This window comes from Balaenoptera acutorostrata, chromosome 3, assembly GCF_949987535.1.
Source record: "Balaenoptera acutorostrata chromosome 3, mBalAcu1.1, whole genome shotgun sequence".
NCBI classification, from domain to species: domain Eukaryota; kingdom Metazoa; phylum Chordata; class Mammalia; order Artiodactyla; family Balaenopteridae; genus Balaenoptera; species Balaenoptera acutorostrata.
Window position 1 is genome coordinate 41,978,146 of NC_080066.1, and position 18,473 is coordinate 41,996,618.

The window sequence follows — 18,473 nt, forward strand, 5'->3', positions numbered from 1 at the left end:
AGTCCTCAACTTACAATGGGGTTACATCTTGGGATTCTAAGTTGAAAATATCATAAGTACAAAATGCATTAAATATACCTAACATACTGAACACCATAGCTTAGCCTAGCCTACCTTCAACATGCTCAGAACACTTACATTAGCCTACCATTGGGCAAAATCATCTAAAGCCTATTTTATAATAAAGTGTTGACTATCTCATGTAATTTATTGAATATTGTACTGAAAGTGAAAACAGCATGGTTGTCTGGGTACAGAATGGTTGTAAGTGTATCGGTTGTTTACCTTCATGATCACATGGCTGACTGGGAGCTGAGGTTCATTGCTGCTGCCCAGCATCAAGACAGAGTATCATATTATACATCGCTAGCTAGGAAAAGATCCAAATTCAAAATTCAAAGTTGGGATTCTTCTAAATGCATGTTGCTTTCAAACCATCATAAAGTCGAAAAATCATAAATCAAATCATTGTAAATCAGGGACCATTTGTAAAGTGTGCCAAAATTGTGTTAGCATGTTCACAAATGATATCGATAGCCTTTCAACTTCACAACAGGTAGATATTTTCCCCATTATACTGAAGAGAAAACTGAGGTTTAAGGAAGCTAGATAACTTGCCTAGGAGCACACAGTTTATATGTACTAGAACCAGGATTGAAATTCAGCTCTCTCCGGAGCTAAACCCAGTGTCTGGCCACTAAAGATCAAAATTAAGCTCTCCACTCTCTAACCATGCAACAGAAGAAATAAGAACAGGATAAAAGTCATGGAGGACCCAAGTTTTTTGTAAAACTCTTTTATTTTATCTTCTCCTGTGGTCTCCTATGCACTTGTAAACCATAGGGCACACTGGCCATCTTCATTTTGGACATGCCTGGATCTTGGCATGCATACGTTTGCTTGCTGAATGATTTTGGACCCCAAATGTTTCCCACAGTGTATTCTGTTTTTAATCAACTCTAATTGGTCTCCTTCTCCCATTTATGAATTATAATACACTTTGCCTCCAGGCATGTGTCACTCACATAGTTCAACAATTCCTCTAGCCTCAGGAATACATCAAAGCAAATTGTATTGATCACTGCCAACTGGTTCAGGGTGCAAAAGCACACTGCCAGTGGGAATGAGAAGGAGGTGGCTCTGGAGAGAAAACATCTGTCCTGAGATTCACTAGCTTGATTCTTCTATGAGCAAATCCAAGAATTAACAAAGACAGCATCACTATCCTTCTCAGGGAAAGTATCATTTGGACCAAATTACACTGTGCTATCTGGTATTGTGCCATCTTAAATTTCAGCCTCAATTAGTAAAGTGAATGAAGGGCTGATTGAACAGAGCAGGGCCCTAATTTTGGCACTGTTGACATTTTAGACTGGGCAATTCCTTAGGAGGGGGCCAGATTCTGTGCCTTGTAGGACATTTTGCATTTAGCAGCATTAGGATGCTAAGCATTATAGGATGTTTAACCAGTAGCATCCCCCACAACTGTGACAACCAAAATTGTCTCCAGACATTGCCAAATGTCCCCTGAGGGGCAAAATTATCCCTAGTTGACAATCACTGGAGTCAATTGAAAAGACAGGTATTATCCCGAAATCAAATGCAGGTTTCCTAACTCTGATTAGGGCTCAAGATAGGTTCAGAGGTCTTCTGCATCATATCAGTGTTCCATCTTCATGCAAGCCTAACATATCATGCATGAAAATTGCTTTAACCATGGTTACCTTGGAGTGCATCCAAATGAATTTCTGTCCTGAGTAATGGCGAATTAGCTTTCCTGAAAACAATTCTATGAACCAAATCTCACAAAGACCAAGTACATGTAACATAAGCACCAAATTCACTGAATAGTGAACCATCCCGTTCTCTCTGTAGATCCAAGCACTCGACAAACACAACAGAACACTGGGTTAGAGACCTTCAAGATGGCAGAGGAGTAAGACGTGGAGATCACCTTCCTCCCCACAAATACATCAGAAATACATCTACATGTGGAACAACTCTTACAGAACACCTACTGAATGCTGGCAAAAGACCTCAGACTTCCCAAAAGGGAAGAGATGCCCTCAGGCGACCTACACTCAGAGGCGGGGCCAAATCCAAAGCTGAACCCCAGTGGCTGTGTGAACAAAGAAGAGAAAAGGAAATTTCCCCCAGCAGCCTCAGGAGCAGCGGATTAAATCCCCACAATTGACGTGATGTACCCTGTATCTCTGGAATACCTGAATAGAAAAAAAAACATCCCAAAATTGAGGCGGTGGACTTTGGGAGCAACTGTAGACTTGGGGTTTGCTTTCTGCATCTAATTTGTTTCTCCTTTATGTTTATCTTAGTTTAGTATTTAGACCTTATTATCATTGGTAGATTTGTTTATTGATTTGGCTGCTCTCTTCCTTTTCCTTTTCTCTAATTTTTGTATTTTTTTATATATATAGATATAAATTTTTTTCCTTTTTCTCTTTTTCTGAGTGTGTATGTGTATGCTTCTTTGTGTGATTTTGACTGTATAGCTTTGCTTTTACCATTTTTCCTAGGATTCTGTCTGTCCATTTTTTTGTTTTGTTTTGTTTTTTAGTATAGTTTTTAGTGCTTGTTATCATTGGTGGATTTGTTTTTTGGTTTGGTTGCTCTCTTCTTTCTTTCTTTCCTTTTTTTATATTACTTTTTATTTTTTTTATTTTAATAACTTTATTTTATTTTATTTATTTATTTTTTTCTCCCTTTTCTTCTGAGCTGTGTGGCTGACAGGGTCTTGGTGTCAGGCCTGTGCCTCTGAGGTGGGAGAGCCGAGTTCAGGACATTGGTCCACCAGAGACCTCCCAGCTCAATGCAATATCAAACAGTGAAAACTCTTCCAGAGATCTCCATCTCAATGCTAAGACCCAGCTCTACTCAACGACCAGCAAGTTACAGTGCTGGACACCTTATGCCAAACAACTAGGAAGGTAGGAACACAACCCACCCATTAGCAGAGAGGCTGCCTAAAATCATAATAAGGCCACAGACACCCCAAAACACACAACCAGACACAGTCCTGCCCAGCAGAAAGACAAGATCCAGCATCATCCACCAGAACACAGGCACCAGGCCCCTCCACCAGAAAGCCTACACAACCCACTGAACCAACCTTAGCCACTGGGGACAGACACCAAAAACAACGGGAACTATGAACCTGCAGCCTGCAAAAAGGAGACCCCAAACACAGTAAGTTAAGCAAAATGAAAAGACAGATAAACACACAGCTGATGAAGGAGCAAGGCAAAAGCCCACCAGACCAAATAAATGAAGAGGAAATAGGCAATCTACCTGAAAAACAATTCAGAGTAATGACAGTAAAGATGATCCAAAATCTTGGAAATAGAATGGAGAAAATACAAGAAAAGTTTAACAAGGACCTAGAAGAACTAGAGCAAACAAACAATGATGAACAACACAGTAAATGAAATTAAAAATTCTCTAGAAGGAATCAAAAGCAGAATAACTGAGGCAGAAGAACGGATAAGGGAACTGGAAGATAAAATAGTGGAAATAACTACCACAGAGCAGAGTAAAGAAAAAAGAATGAAAAGAATTGAGGACAGTCTCAGAAACTTCTGGGACAACACTAAACGTACCAACATTCTAATTATAGGTGTCTCAGAAGAAGAAGGGAAAAAGAAAGGGATTGAGAAAATATTTGAAGAGATTATAGTTGAAAACTTTCCTAATATGGGAAAGGAAATAGTCAATCAAGTCCAGGAAGCATAGAGAGTCCCATACAGGATAAATCCAAGCAGAAACACACCAGGACACATATTAATCAAACTATCAAACATTAAATACAAAGAAAAAATATTAAAAGTAGCAAGGGAAAAACAATAAATAACATAAAAGGGAATGCCCATAAGGTTAACAACTGACCTTTCAGCAGAAACTCTGCAAGCCAGAAGGGAGTCACAGGACATATTTAAAGTGATGAGAGGGAAAAACCTACAACCAAGCTTACTCTACCCAGCAAGGATCTCATTCAGATTCAACAGAGAAATTAAAACCTTACAGACAAGCAAAAGCTAAGAAAATTCAGCACCACCAAAACAGCTTTATAACAAATCCTAAAGGAAATTCTCTAGGCAGGAAACACAAGAGAAGGAAAAGACCTACAATAACAAACCCCCAAAAATTAAGAAAATGGTAATTGGAACGTAAATATCGATAACTACCTTAAATGTAAATGGATTAAATGCTCCAACCAAAAGACATAGACTGGATGAATGGATACAAAAACAAGACCCATATATATGCTGTCTATAAGAGACCTACTTCAGACCTAGGGAAACATACAGACTGAAAGTGAGGGGATGGAAAAAGATTTTCCATGAAAATGGAAATCAAAAGAAAGCTGGAGTAGCAATTCTCATATCAGACAAAATAGACTTTAAAACAAAGACTATTACAAGAGACAAAGAAGGACACTACATAACGATCAAGGCTTCAATCCTAGAAGAAGTTACAACAATTGTAAATATTTATGCACCCAACATAGGAGCACCTCAATACATAAGGCAAATGCTAACAGCCATAAAAGGTGAAATTGACAGTAACACAATCATGCTAGAGGACTTTAACACCCCACTTTCACCAATGGACAGATCAGCCAAAATGAAAATAAATAAGGAACACAAGCATTAAATGATACATTAAACAAGAAAGACTTAATTGATATTTATATGATATTCCATCCAAAAACAAAAGAATACACTTTCTTCTCAAGTGCTCATGGAAGATTCTCCAGAATAGATCACATCTTGGATCACAAGACAAGCCTTTGTAAATTTAAGAAAATTGAAATACTACCAAGTATCTTTTCCAACCACAAGGCTATGAGAATAGATTTCAATTACAGAAAAAACAATCTGTAAAAAAAAACAAACACATGGAGGCTAAATACACTACCAAATAACCAAGAGATCACTGAAGAAATCAATGAGGAAATCAAACAATACCTAGAAACAAATGACAATGAAAACACGATGACCCAAAACCTATGGGATGCAGCAAAATCAGTTCTAAGAGGGAAGTTTATAGCAATACAATCCTACCTCAAGAAACAAGAAACATCTCAAATAAACAACCTAACCTTACACCTAAAGCAATTAGAGAAAGAAGAACAAAAAACACCAAAGTTAGCAGAAGGCAAGAAATCATAAAGATCAGATCAGAAATAAATGAAAAAGAAATGAAGAAAACAATAGCAAAGATCAATAAAACTAAAAGCTGGTTCTTGGAGAAGATAAACAAAATTCATAAATCATTAGCCAGACTCATCAAAAAAAAAAGGGAGAAGGCTCAAATCAATAGAATTAGAAATGAAAAAGGAGAAGTAAAAACTGACACTGCAGAAATACAAAGGATCATGAGAGATTACTACAAGCAACTATATGCCAATAAAATGGATAACATGGAAGAAATGGACAGATTCTTAGAAAAGCACACCTTCTGAGACTGAACCAGGAAGATAAAAAATATAAACAGACCAATCACAAGCACTGAAATTGAGACTGTGATTAAAAATCTTCCAACAAACAACAGCGCAGGACCAGATGGCTTCACAGGCGAATTCTATCAAAATATAGAGAGGAGCTAACACCTATCCTTCTCAAACTCTTCCAACATATAGAAGAGGGAGGAACACTCTCAAACTCATTTTACAAGGCTACCATCACCCTGATACCAAAACCACACAAAGATGTCACAAAGAAAGAAAACTAAAGGCCAATATCACTGATGAACAGAGATGCAAAAATCCTCAGCAAAATACTAGCAAACAGAATCCAACAGCACATTAAAAGTATCATACACCATGATCTAGTTGGGTTTATCCAAGAAATGCAATGATTCTTCAATATATGCAAATCAATCAATATGATAAACCATATTAACAAATTAAAGGAGAAAAATTATATGATCATCTCAATCAATGCAGAAAAATCTTTTGACAAAATTCAACACCCATTTATGATAAAAACCCTCCAGAAAGTAGGCATAGAGGGAACTTACCTTACAGAATAAAGGCCATATATGACAAAGCCACAGCCAACATCATTCTCAATGGTGAAAAACTGAAACCATTTCCTCTAAGATCAGGAACAAGAGAAGGTTGCCCACTCTCACCACTATTATTCAACAGTTATGGTAGTTTTAGCCACAGTAATCAGAGAAGAAAAAGAAATAAAAGTAATCCAAATCGGAAAAGAAGAAGTAAAGCTGTCACTGTTTGCAGATGACATGATACTATACATAGAGAATCCTAAAGATGCTACCAGAAAACTCCTAGAGCTAATCAATGAATTTGGTAAAGTAGCAGGATACAAAATTAATGCACAGAAATCTCTTGCATTTCTATACACTAATGACGAAAAATCTGAAAGTGAAATTAAGAAAACACTCCCATTTACCATTGCAACACAAAGAATAAAATATCTAGGAATAAACCTACCTAAGGAGACAAAAGACCTGTATGCAGAAAATTATAAGACACTGATGAAAGAAATTAAAGATGATACAAAGAGATGGAGAGATATACCATGTTCTTGAATTGGAAGAATCAACATTGTGAAAATGACTATACTACCCCAAGCAATCTACAGATTCAATACAATCCCTATCAAACTACCAATGGCATTTTTCACAGAACTAGAACAAAAAATTTCACAATTTATATGGAAACACAAAAGACTCTGCATAGCCAAAGCAATCTTGAGAAAGAAATACGGAGCTGGAGAAATTAGGCTCCCAGACTTAAGACTCTACCACAAAGGTACAGTAATCAACACAATATGGTACTGGCACAAAAACAGAAATATAGATCAATGGAACAGGATAGAAAGCCCAGAGATAAACCCACGCACATATGGTCACCGTATTTCTGATAAAGGAGGCAAGAATGTACAACGGAGAAAAGACAGCCTCTTCAATAAGTGGTGCTGGGAAAACTAGACAGCTAAGTGTAAAAGAATGAAATTAGAACACTCCCTAACACCATACAGAAAAATAAATTCAAAATGGATTAAAGACCTAAATGTAAGGCCAGACACTATAAAAGTCTTAGTGGAAAACATAGGCAGAACACTCTATGACATAAATCTCAGCAAGATCCTTTTTGACCCACCTCCTAGGAAAATGGAAATAAAAAAAAAATAAGCAAATGGGACCTAATGAAACTTAAAAGCTTTTGCGCAGCAAAGGAAAACATAAACAAGATGAAAAGACAACCCTCAGAATTGGAGAAAATATTTGCAAATGAAGCAACTGTCAAAGGATTAACCTCCAAAATTTACAAGCAGCTCAGGCAGCTCAATATCAAAAAAACAAACGACCCAATCCAAAAATGGGCAGAAGACCTAAACAGACATTTCTCCAGAGAAGATATATAGATTGCCAACAAACACATGAAAGGATGCTCAACATCACTAATCATTAGAGAAATGCAAATCAAAACTACAGTGACGTATCACCTCACACCAGTCAGAATGGCCATCATCAAAAAGTCTATAAACAATAAATGCTGGAGAGGGTGTGGAGAAACAGGAACCCTCTTGCACTGTTGGTGGGAATGTAAATTGATGCAGTCACTATGGAGAACAGTATGGAAGTTCCTTAAAAAACTAAAAATAGAACTACCATACCACCCAGCAATCCCACTAATGGGCATATACCCTGAGAAAACCATAATTCAAAAAGAGTCAGGTACCACAATATTCACTGCAGCTCTATTTACAATAGCCAGGACATGGAAGCAACCTAAGTGTCCATCAACAGATGAATGGATAAAGAAGATGTGGCACATACATACAATGGAATATTACTCAGCCATAAAAAGAAACGAAATTGAGTTATTTGTAGCGAGGTGGATGGACCTAGAGTCTCTCATACAGAGTGAAGTAAGTCAGAAAGAGAAAAACAAATACCATATGTTAACACATATATATGGAATCTAAAAAAAGTAAAAAATAAAAAAGGTTCTGAGGAACCTAGGCACAGGACAGGAATAAAGTTGCAGATGTAGAGACTGGACTTGAGGACACAAGGAGGGGAAGGGTAAGCTGGGACGAAGTGAGAGAGTGGCATGGACATATATACACTACCAAATGTAAAATAGATAGCTAGTGGGAAGCAGCCACATAGCACAGGGAGATCAGCTTGGTGCTTTGTGACCACCTAGAGGGGTGGGATAGGGAGGATGGGAGGGAAACGCAAGAGAGAGGAGATATGGGGATATATGCATATGTATAGCTGATTCACTTTGTTATAAAGCTGAAACTAGCACACCATTGTAAAGCAATTACACTCCAATAAAGATGTTAAAATAAATAAATAAATAAATAGGTAAATAGATAAATAAATAAATAAAAACAAAAAAACACTGGGTTACAATACCGCACAGAAGTTATCCATACATCAGGCTGAACACACATTTATTTGTACATTATTATTCATATAAGTTTTGTGCCTCTGCCAGTTTCAGAATTAAATAACAGCATGGGGAGCAAGAAAGACATTTGGTAGCAAAGAGAAAAGGGATTCTCAGATGAGAATTGAAGAGATAGAGGGCTGAGTTGGCAGGTCACTCTATAAATACTAGCATATCTTTGGATATTCCATGTGACTCGTAAGTTATACCAAATAAAACTGTATATATAAAACTAATTCACTTTCACAGACCTCATTGAATTGGGTCTGAGAACTGACTTGCTACCAAGAAGAGTTAGAAAGATCCATAAAAAGAGCCAAGATTGGGTTGGTCCAGAAGAGAATAAGACATATTAGTTTGTTCAATAGCACTTGAGCTCTAAAACTTAAGGGATGAATTCATCACATGGAAGCATTTATATTCAAAGATTACTATCGGCCCTGCCTCTGCGAAAGGCTGAGCATCAGTCCTGGAACTAGTACATGCTCAATAAGGGTCTCTACCCTCTGCTCCTCTCCTCTTCCCCCTTCTCTTCTTGCACCTCCTCCTCACCTTCTTCCTCCTCATCATAATAATGTCATCATCATCATTATTTATGTATTGATATAAATTGGTTTTATGATAGAAGCAAGGAGGCTTCATGGTCTCAATTCTTGGTGAATGTTCAGAATGTAGAACTAACTGAATGAAGGGTGCTGGCCCCACTAAGGTGAACACCTTTACTAGCCTCAAGAAAGATAATTTTCCTGATTTCTTTATGGAGGAAATGTGTATGGACATAGAATTCCAGCCATCCTTTGGTCGGCTACTTCAGGTCAATTGAATAGGCCATGCCAAATCCTAACATCGGGGGATGAAAGGATGCCAAGACTAGGATGAACTGTTTATTACCATAGCTGAGTAAAGAATCAGAAACAGTAACTCTAGTTAAGCTTAGAATACAGCTGAAATGCTAGAGAAGACTCAGAGTTCTATTCCTGATAGTGATTAACATAGGCAGAGGTGATAGAACTCTGAAAGCAGGCCAATAGGTTTGGGCAACCTGGTACAGGGTCCAATACCTGGAAGATATCACGGGAAGAATTTTCAAGGGCCCTCCTATTAATGCCTAAATGACCTGGGATAAACTGGCTAACTCCAGGTCAGCATGGAAACAGCATCTGAACAAGAAACTGGTGGTCTCAGGATGACAGGACCATACATTTTGCTACTTCAGATCAGTCATTCCTGAGGAGAGGAAGCTAGATGTAGGGTAGAGCTGTGCTAGGCTACCAAAGGAAGGAGTGTCTACCACCTATGAGAGGCTCTTTCTTCCAGGGGTATTGGGAGAACTGAAGCCTTGCATTCTCGTTGCTAGTCATCATGGCTACATTTCAGATATGGTGTGCTCATAATATTAGAAACCCTATCCAATAAATTTAATTCCTCAAGCTTCTGGTTGGTACTCAATCTAATAGATGTATGACCTTTAAAAAAAGTATAACTCATAAATATTTTCTCTCTAATATTCCTTTCCCACAAAGAGAGAATCATGGAATAAAATAATTTCACCCTAAAGGCTACCTAATCCAGATTTTCTTGGAAGGTCAGAAATCTCCTACTGAGAGTATATGACCTGGATTTAGATGTCACAGGAGACATAGCTTTGAATTTCACTGAATCACATAGAGAAAAACATTTATTCCCAGTAAAGTGTTTATTCTTCTTTTAGGGAATGTCTGTTAACATCTTAGTTATTAGTATATTTCCAATTATTTTCCAATAGTTGCTAATCTTTTTAGAAAGCAGAGAGCAGGCTCAGAGACTCTACAGGCAAGTGTCTAGCTGGACTTTAACAGCATTGCATTGTTTATATTAAATTTATTTTTGTCGCTATGTTCTATTTTTGCTAAGTACTACTGCTACATCTATGGTTGTATATAAAGTGCCACCTTAAGTTACATTAAGTTAAAATGAATTAATTTGCTGAAATAAATCACGTTAAGTAAACAATAGTATCGTTGATCCAAAATATGAAAAAAAAGTATGAAAGTAGCATACAAATGACTAAATTTGAGGAAAATATTATCTCATTCCTACTCCTGTTTTTTTAAAGATGAGGAAACTGTGACCCAGGGGGTTATGTGGCTTGCCCAAGATCACAGAGTCAATTAGCAGCAAAACTAGGATTTGAACCTAGGTAGCTTGATGCACAGTCTTATCAGTTGTCACCTGTAGTGGACGCTACAGCTGTGCCTCTTGGGTCTCCCCTTCAGGACTGAGGCACTCATCCCCCAAACCAAAGGGAATATTAGTGACTGACAGCTCTCACCTGAGTCCCTCTTTGGGAACTGCTGTCCGGATGAAGAGATCTCAAAGGTCATGTCCTCTCTCTGGAAGCAGCCTATAACCTTAGAATGCAGCCTATAACTCTAGAATGAAGTGCTTCCTTCTAGATAGTTTCTTATGACCTGATTTTCAATTTTTTCTTCAGCCAAGTGTAATCTGCAGTTAAATCTATCCATTGAGTTCTTAATTTTGGTTATTTATTTTTCAGTTGAAGAATTTCTATTTGGTTCCTTTTCAAATCTGCTATATCACATCGTATATATTATAGTTCAATGCCAAATTTTTCAAACTTGATTTTAATCTCTTTGAACGTAGTAACCAAAGCTTTCTTACATTCTGTGACTGGTAATTCTCATTTCTGGAGTACAACAGAAATCTGTTATTTCTTTTTTTCTTCTTCTTTTTTTTTTAATTGAAGTATAGTTGATTTACAATGTTGTGCCGATCTCTGAAGTACAGCAAAGTGACTCAGTTATACATATTCTTTTTTTATATTCTTTTCCATTATAGTTTATCACAGGTTATTGAATATAGTTCCCTGTTTCTGCTGGTGTTTACTCATATTGATTTATCTCCCCTTGTCCCTGGGTTCCAAATTATTTGTAGAATTAATGTAAGGCCTAGTACGATATTTTCTTCCACTGATTTTAATTTGCTACTACCAGCACCTGGAAGCTCTAGGAACTTGAGACTGCCCATTCAAGTCTTAGGATTTTCTGGGCCACCCAGATGAGTTGAAGGATGGCTCAGTGTAAAGATTAGTTTATGTATGGCTCACCTTTATTTCTAGGGAGCATCCCTCCAGGTCTCAGCCCAAAAGCAGACAGTAGTTTACCAGGGTCCTCGTTCTTGGCAAGCCCTATATTCCAACTCCTTTTCTTCTAGACATGCAAAGCTACAGAACATACGATTTAATCTTTCCAGCCACACCTTCCAAAATAGTAAATGCCTCCAAAGCAGAAGTGCCAGAATTTTGCTCATCTCTCTGGGTTTCCCACCTCTTCTGTCCTCAGATCATTCAATGTTCATTATCTCACTAGAATATGGATGCTTTTTAGAAAAAAAATTATTTATATTACATCTATATTTTAAACTGTCTCCAACACAAGTGTTGGTCTGAATTATCTAATCAATCTATTACTCAGGAAGAGAAGGTCATGGAATACTGGAGATTGTTTGAGGTGCCCCTTCTTCCAAGAGTACACTGGGCATGTTGTTATACCTTCAATTATAATAATACTTTATAATTATTTGTTCATATGTCAACCCGAGCAATCACATGGCATAGATTCTTATTCAAACTGTAGGCAAATCTAAGATTCAAGTGCTTAGTTACAGTGCAGATGTATGATTATCTAGAGAAAGTGTCTGTAACTTTCAGGAGATTCTCAAATGTATATCTGGTTCCTCTAGATACGTACAGTGAGCTCTGGGAGGACAAGGACCATGTCATATTTATTTTGGGATTCTCCCTGCCCAGTAAAGGTTTGTTGAAAAATAAAGAGCAACTATAATAAAGAAAAGCATAGATGGTTTAAGAGAAAGGTACAAATGCTTAGATGCTACTTCAGAAGAGAGAGAAAAATATCACCTACACAATTTATCAAAAGAGGCTTTTTTTGAAAAGTAACATTACAGTTGATCCATCAAAGGTACTTATAATTTTCACAAGTATAGATCAGATATGAAAGATGTTCAAGGCAAAGTTGGGATGTGGATATAAAAAGAATATTGTGACCAGTTTGGAGGCATGAAAGATATATCACAATTGGACAGAATTGTGGGGTTTCTTCTATGTGACTAGAATTCACCTCTACTATTCCAACCTTAAAGAGCTCCATTCCATGAAACAAAACCCAAGTAAATACCTTGAGAGAGTGAAATCTTATGGTGTGGCTTATTACCCTGAAATTGTTCACAAAAATTTGCGTCAGCATTTATCTGGGGAAAGTGTCTTTAGCTTTCAATGGCATCAGAAAGGAACCTATGGGACCTCCCTGGCGGTCCAGTGGTTAAGACACCTCGCTTCCACTGCAGGGGGTGAGGGTTCAATCCCTGGTCGGGGAACTAAGATCCCACATGCCATGGGGTGCAGCCAAAAAAAAAGGAATCTGTGACACCCCACTCCCTGGAAGAAAAAAGAATGAAAAGATTAAGAATAGTTTAAAAAAAAAAAAAGACCACATATGAATTAACATAAGTACATAGGCATAGCTCAACATGTTACAGCAGCTGAGTCTTCAGATCTTCCCCAGGGACTTGGAGTAATGATAATACTGTGTTCTCAGCCAGTCACCACAGAATAAAATGGTCCATGGAGCAAAGGAGGGCAGGTGTGACTGCAGCATTCTGGATCTCTCTCTTCCTGACATTAGTCATTAACATTTGGAAGAATTTCAGTAGGAAAGTATCTGAGGAATAAGATTCTTGAACCTTGCCACCCACTACCTAGCACAGTCTCTGGCACGAGGGAAGCATTCAATAAATGAATGAACCATTAACAAGAGAGTCATAATATACCAAGGAAACAGATGATATTTCTGTTAGGAATTTCTGCTAGGAATGAGCACATTCCTAGCACTTAAGTCTGAAAACCATCAAAACAGAGTATGCTGGCCCAGGGGATTCGAGTCAAACAGAAAGACAGTGGCAGTATCCAAAATCAACTCTGGCCTCCTGAAGCCCAGCCAAGAAACCTATATATGTTTATTTTAAATAAACATTTATGTCAAATGTAAAATTTCCAAACACTATGAAGCAGAGCTCTATTAGATGTTACAGAACTGGGTTCTTCCAGTAAAAGAAATTTTAAGCATATAAATTTGTTTACTGTTGCCATGTACTGGTGAAGTGTGGTATGGCAGAGAAGCTCTATGAAAGCAACAACACTTAAGAAAAAGAGAATGGTATGGAGTTAAATTCAAACATCATTAAGTATAAGAGTTAGATCCTGGGGAAAATGTTTCATGGCCAAAAATAATTCATGAAAGAAAAGTTTGATAAAGTTGACTATTAAAATGCAACACATAAAACATCAAAAAACGAAAATAAAACACAAGCCAAGTCAAATTTAAGTGAAACGCTAGAAGAAGCTATACTTCTATTTATTTAAGTTATATCACAAAAGATTGAGCTGGGTCTATATGTGCTGGCTTGAAATATGTGCAATTATACTGACATGTAGGAAAAGCAAATTGAATAACAGTGTGTTAAAATGATATACACACATAGACATAGTTATAGAAATACACATATTGCTATATGTATGTAAACATATAAAAGAATATACAGCAGGCATTTGTGTGGTTGTCTTAGGGATCAGGATTTGATGGGGTGATTTTTACTCCCTAAAATTTATATCTATATTTTAATTAAATTTTTGCAATCACGAGCTTGTATTACTTCTTTAATCAGGAAAAAAATGTGTAGTGGTAAAAAGGACAGGTAAAAGGAAAAGAGACTGTAGCTGGATGAGTAATAGCAATGAGTAATAAGCAAGCTAGAGTCAGACTGTGCCTGAGTTCACATCCTGACCCTGCTACTTAAAGGTTATGTGACCTTGACAAGGGCCTTGTGTTCCTCATCTGTGAAATGCAGATAATAGTCGTACCCACCTCATAGGATTGTTGTGAGGACTGCATGAGATAACACATGTCACATGCTTAGACTTCTTCCTGGCACAGAATCAGTGCTCAACAAATGTGAGCAGCTCATGGCAGAAACATTTCTTGAATTTTAATATCCACTTTCAAATAATACCTATTCAAATATTATCATTCTAGCCTCTTCCTTAGTCTAAAATTTGAGCTGTGGTTTGGGGAATTTTTTTCCTTTAGGGTATACGATATATATTTTATGATTTAATAATGAAAGTCAAGGAGAAAATGGAATTTTCTTATAGTGACTCCTAAATCTACCTATTGTGAAAAGTAAAAAATATCTGCATTGTCAGGGGGGTTTCCTGGATTAATCTGAGTTTTAAGAGGGATGGGATAAGGATGCCTATGGGTCAGAAATTTAGGGCATTGGGCTGTACTGATTGGTGGGATCTGAAGATTAGAGATGTTAACACACATTGAGCTTGGGTTTGTTTGGTTTTTTTTAAGAGTAGAGGGAGAATTCATTACTGACCATTTATTGAAGAAGCTGCCTTCTCTCCAAGTTCCCTAGGGGAAGTTTCATCAGATATCCCAACTCTGAAATCTGACCCTGCCTTTCATCTGAAACCTGAGGCTAATGTTGTTCTTATCACCATCTGGCCTCCTGATCAGAAGCCGAATGGCTCTCTTGAGCCTCTAGGAAGAACCTTTTTCTAAACCTCCACATCTGTCACTTATATTCTTTCTCCCAATCAAGTAAGGATTAGAATTCATGTAACTCAAGGCCTACAGATAGATTGTAGAGTCAGCAGTTTGTGGAATTCACCAAGCAGAGGAATGACCCTAGGTCTCCAATAGATCTAACTTTGTATCAACTCAGATCAGAAATGTTTCAACAAGCCAGAGGTTAGTTTCCAGATCAGGAGAAATTCAACCCTCACAGACCAGCAGTGATTTAACATGGCATTGGTCTACAACCATTGTTTCCCAAATGTGCTCCATGGATTTCCCAAATGTGCTCCATGGATTCTTAAAGTCCTGGGGGATACTAGAGGGGTTTTGCTATAAAAAATTATCCCATCTCTAAGATGGTTTAGAAATGCCATATAGTATATCTCCAACTTGATAATATACATGCACATTCATCTTATTATTCAATCAATAAGTATTTATTGAGTACGTACTATGTCCTAGATAGTGCTTTAGGTAGTAGGCATAAAGGTGAACAAGACAGATGAGATCCCTACCCTGGTGGAAGAAAGCAGAGAAGATACAAACAAGCATCAGGAAATGGCAAGTTCTATGCAGAGGGTCAAACTAGAGAGGTGGGACAGAGTGACTGGGTAGTTCATTGGGCTGTCAGAGTATTCCTCTCTGAGTAAAAGACATTTAAACTGAGAGCTGTAGAACAGAAATGTTTGAAAAGCTTTTAAAAGATTGATTATTTTTCAGTATAGAAATTAGTAAATTTATTTACCCTGACATCTCAGATCCATCTGTCAACAAGACCCTTTGTGAGTAGAATACTCATTGGCATCCCAGGGAACACTGGTGTTCTGTGGAACCCAGTTTGAGAAGTGTTGGACTGAACATGTCTTATGCTGGTAGCGCTGTTGAATGCAGACAATATCTGCAAGACAATCACCTGTTGCACTGGTAAGTGCTGCTAAAATGACCTGAAATCCCACCTTGGAGGGCTGACAGACACAATCACTGCCTCCATGATACTTAGAAAATTGGAGGCAGTAGCAGTGGCAGGAAATGACATTCTGAAGTGTGCATTTCAGGTTCGGTAAGACTTGCCCCCAGAGGAACTCAGAGCATCATCTGATGTGCTGCCTTTGCAAGAAAGGCAGCCTGGGAGTTGAGGAGGACACCCATGGCACATGAGGGAAGCTCCCACTTGGTAGTTGGCAGCCCCAACAGGCCCCAGCTGCTCCATCACTCTCTTTCTGTCCCATCTCCCACCCCTACACCCTGCCTGTGCCCAAAGGACCTCCAACCAGGGGTCCGCAATCTACCGCCAACAGCCAAGTCCAGCCCACTCCCTGTTTTTTGTACATAAATTTTACTGGAACATAAACCCATTCATTTGCACACTGTCTACAACTACAGTGGCAGGGTTGAACGGGTATGACAAAGATCTTGTGGCCAGAAAAGCCTAAAAAATTTGCTATCAGGCCCTTAGAGTTTGCTGACCCCCACTCGAGGCAGCTGTTCTCTGCCCTCTTGGCCAGTCCTGCCAGCCTTGTGGGAACAGCTGCTGTCTTCCCCACATGTGACAAGTGGGGGATCTCCATTCTCCTCAGCAGACACCTACCACCTGGGAAAATCTGTTCTGAATCTTCTCAATGCCCCTCCTTTTCCTCAGAGAGTTTATACACCTGGTGAGAAAGCATCCACTGGTGTCAGATTCCCTCCTCTCAAATTCCAGCTTTGCCACTCACTCACTTTGTGACCTTGAGAAGTGTGTTAACCTCTCCAACCTTCTGTTTGAGAGCTTTAAAATGAGGATAATAATACCACCCACCTCCTTGGGTTGTTGTAAGGATTAAATGAGATGTTGCATGTGAAGGACTTTGCACAGCTCCTTACGTGTAGAAACTGTTTAATAAATGTTAGTTATTATTATAACCGTTATTATGAAAGGGACCAAGTAGAGGGACATAAAACATGACAAAGTCCTCCATGCAAAGCATCTCAAGCCACTTTCAACTAACAAATATGAATTAAGCAAGTTAGGGCAAGGGTGTGGAGTTCCCAAAACGCTCATAAATTAATGGTATTTACAGGGTTAATAGGTGTTTATTTTGGAGCACTCATTTTTGAAAAATATCATCATCTACTACAGCTGACCATACGTGTATCCCATGACCCCTCGACTCCACTCTAGGTATTTACCCAACAGACACGTGTACCTACCTTCACAAAAACATGCACTGGAATGTTCAGAGCAGCCATATTTGTTATAGCCAAAAAAAGAAAACTACCCCAAATATCATGAGCTCTAGAATGGATAAATAAACCGTGGAACGTTCACGCAAAGAAATGCTCTTCAGCAATGACAGTGAGAACAATCTACAGCTGTATCGAAAGGGAGACTCTCACAATGCTGAGTGAAAGGAGCCAGACACAAAAGAAGATTGACTGTGGGGTTCTAGTTACATGAAGCACGAAGCATGCAAGACTGATCTGTGGGGTTAGAGATCAGGGCAGTGGTTACAATGGGGAAGCAGGGCTGGAAGTGGGGGTGTGAGGGGTCCTCTGAGATGCTGGGAGTTCACTTCGTCTGGGTGCTGGTTACATGGGTGTATTCATTTTGGAAAATTTTATAAGGAAGGAAGGAAGGAGGGAGGGAGGGACAGGGGGAGGGGAAGGCAGGGAGGGAGGGATGGAGGGAGGGAGGGGGGAGGGAGGAAAAAAATACGTATTGAGTGCATACTCTGTGCCATTCTGTTTTCTTCCACACTCTTTGCTCTACTCATTCTTGTATTCTTGGCATCTCTGCTGTTGATCTCTTCCTCACCCTACACCACATTCTTTTCTCTAATGAGAATCTGATTTGCGGATCCGTCACTTTGAAGGAGCCGTGCAGTATTCACTCTGTGAAAAAGTACAGATCCCACAACCTTTGACTTCCTGCATTTCAGGGCTGGCACAAGGATATGGAGGTCACACCCAAGTGGATGCATTTCCGTGTGCCTATTTCTGAAATATGAAGAAGCACCTTATCTGTTTGATTTATAGCTGCCTGTCCCATGCTTACAGATATGGTACAGCGATTGGTAACCCAGACCAGCTTCTCTTCCCTGGTTGCGTACTTCCCCAGCTCCCAGGGCTCAAACCCAGACTATGTTTGGCTTTCATCAGAATAGTTCCAGTTTTAGCAACTGAGTTGTGGAGTACATGTTGCCAGGTTATGAATTTCCACAGAGAGAAATTCTCTGTTGGCCATTTGCCTCAACATGTCCCCAGCAATGGCAAATTTCCAATTACACCTCAAAGCCATGCAGGCCTCTGTCCCTCACCTGCTGCCCTGCGGAGGTGGGTGCTCAGCGAGGCGGTCACATCCAGAATCTGGGCTCAGGGGATGGAAA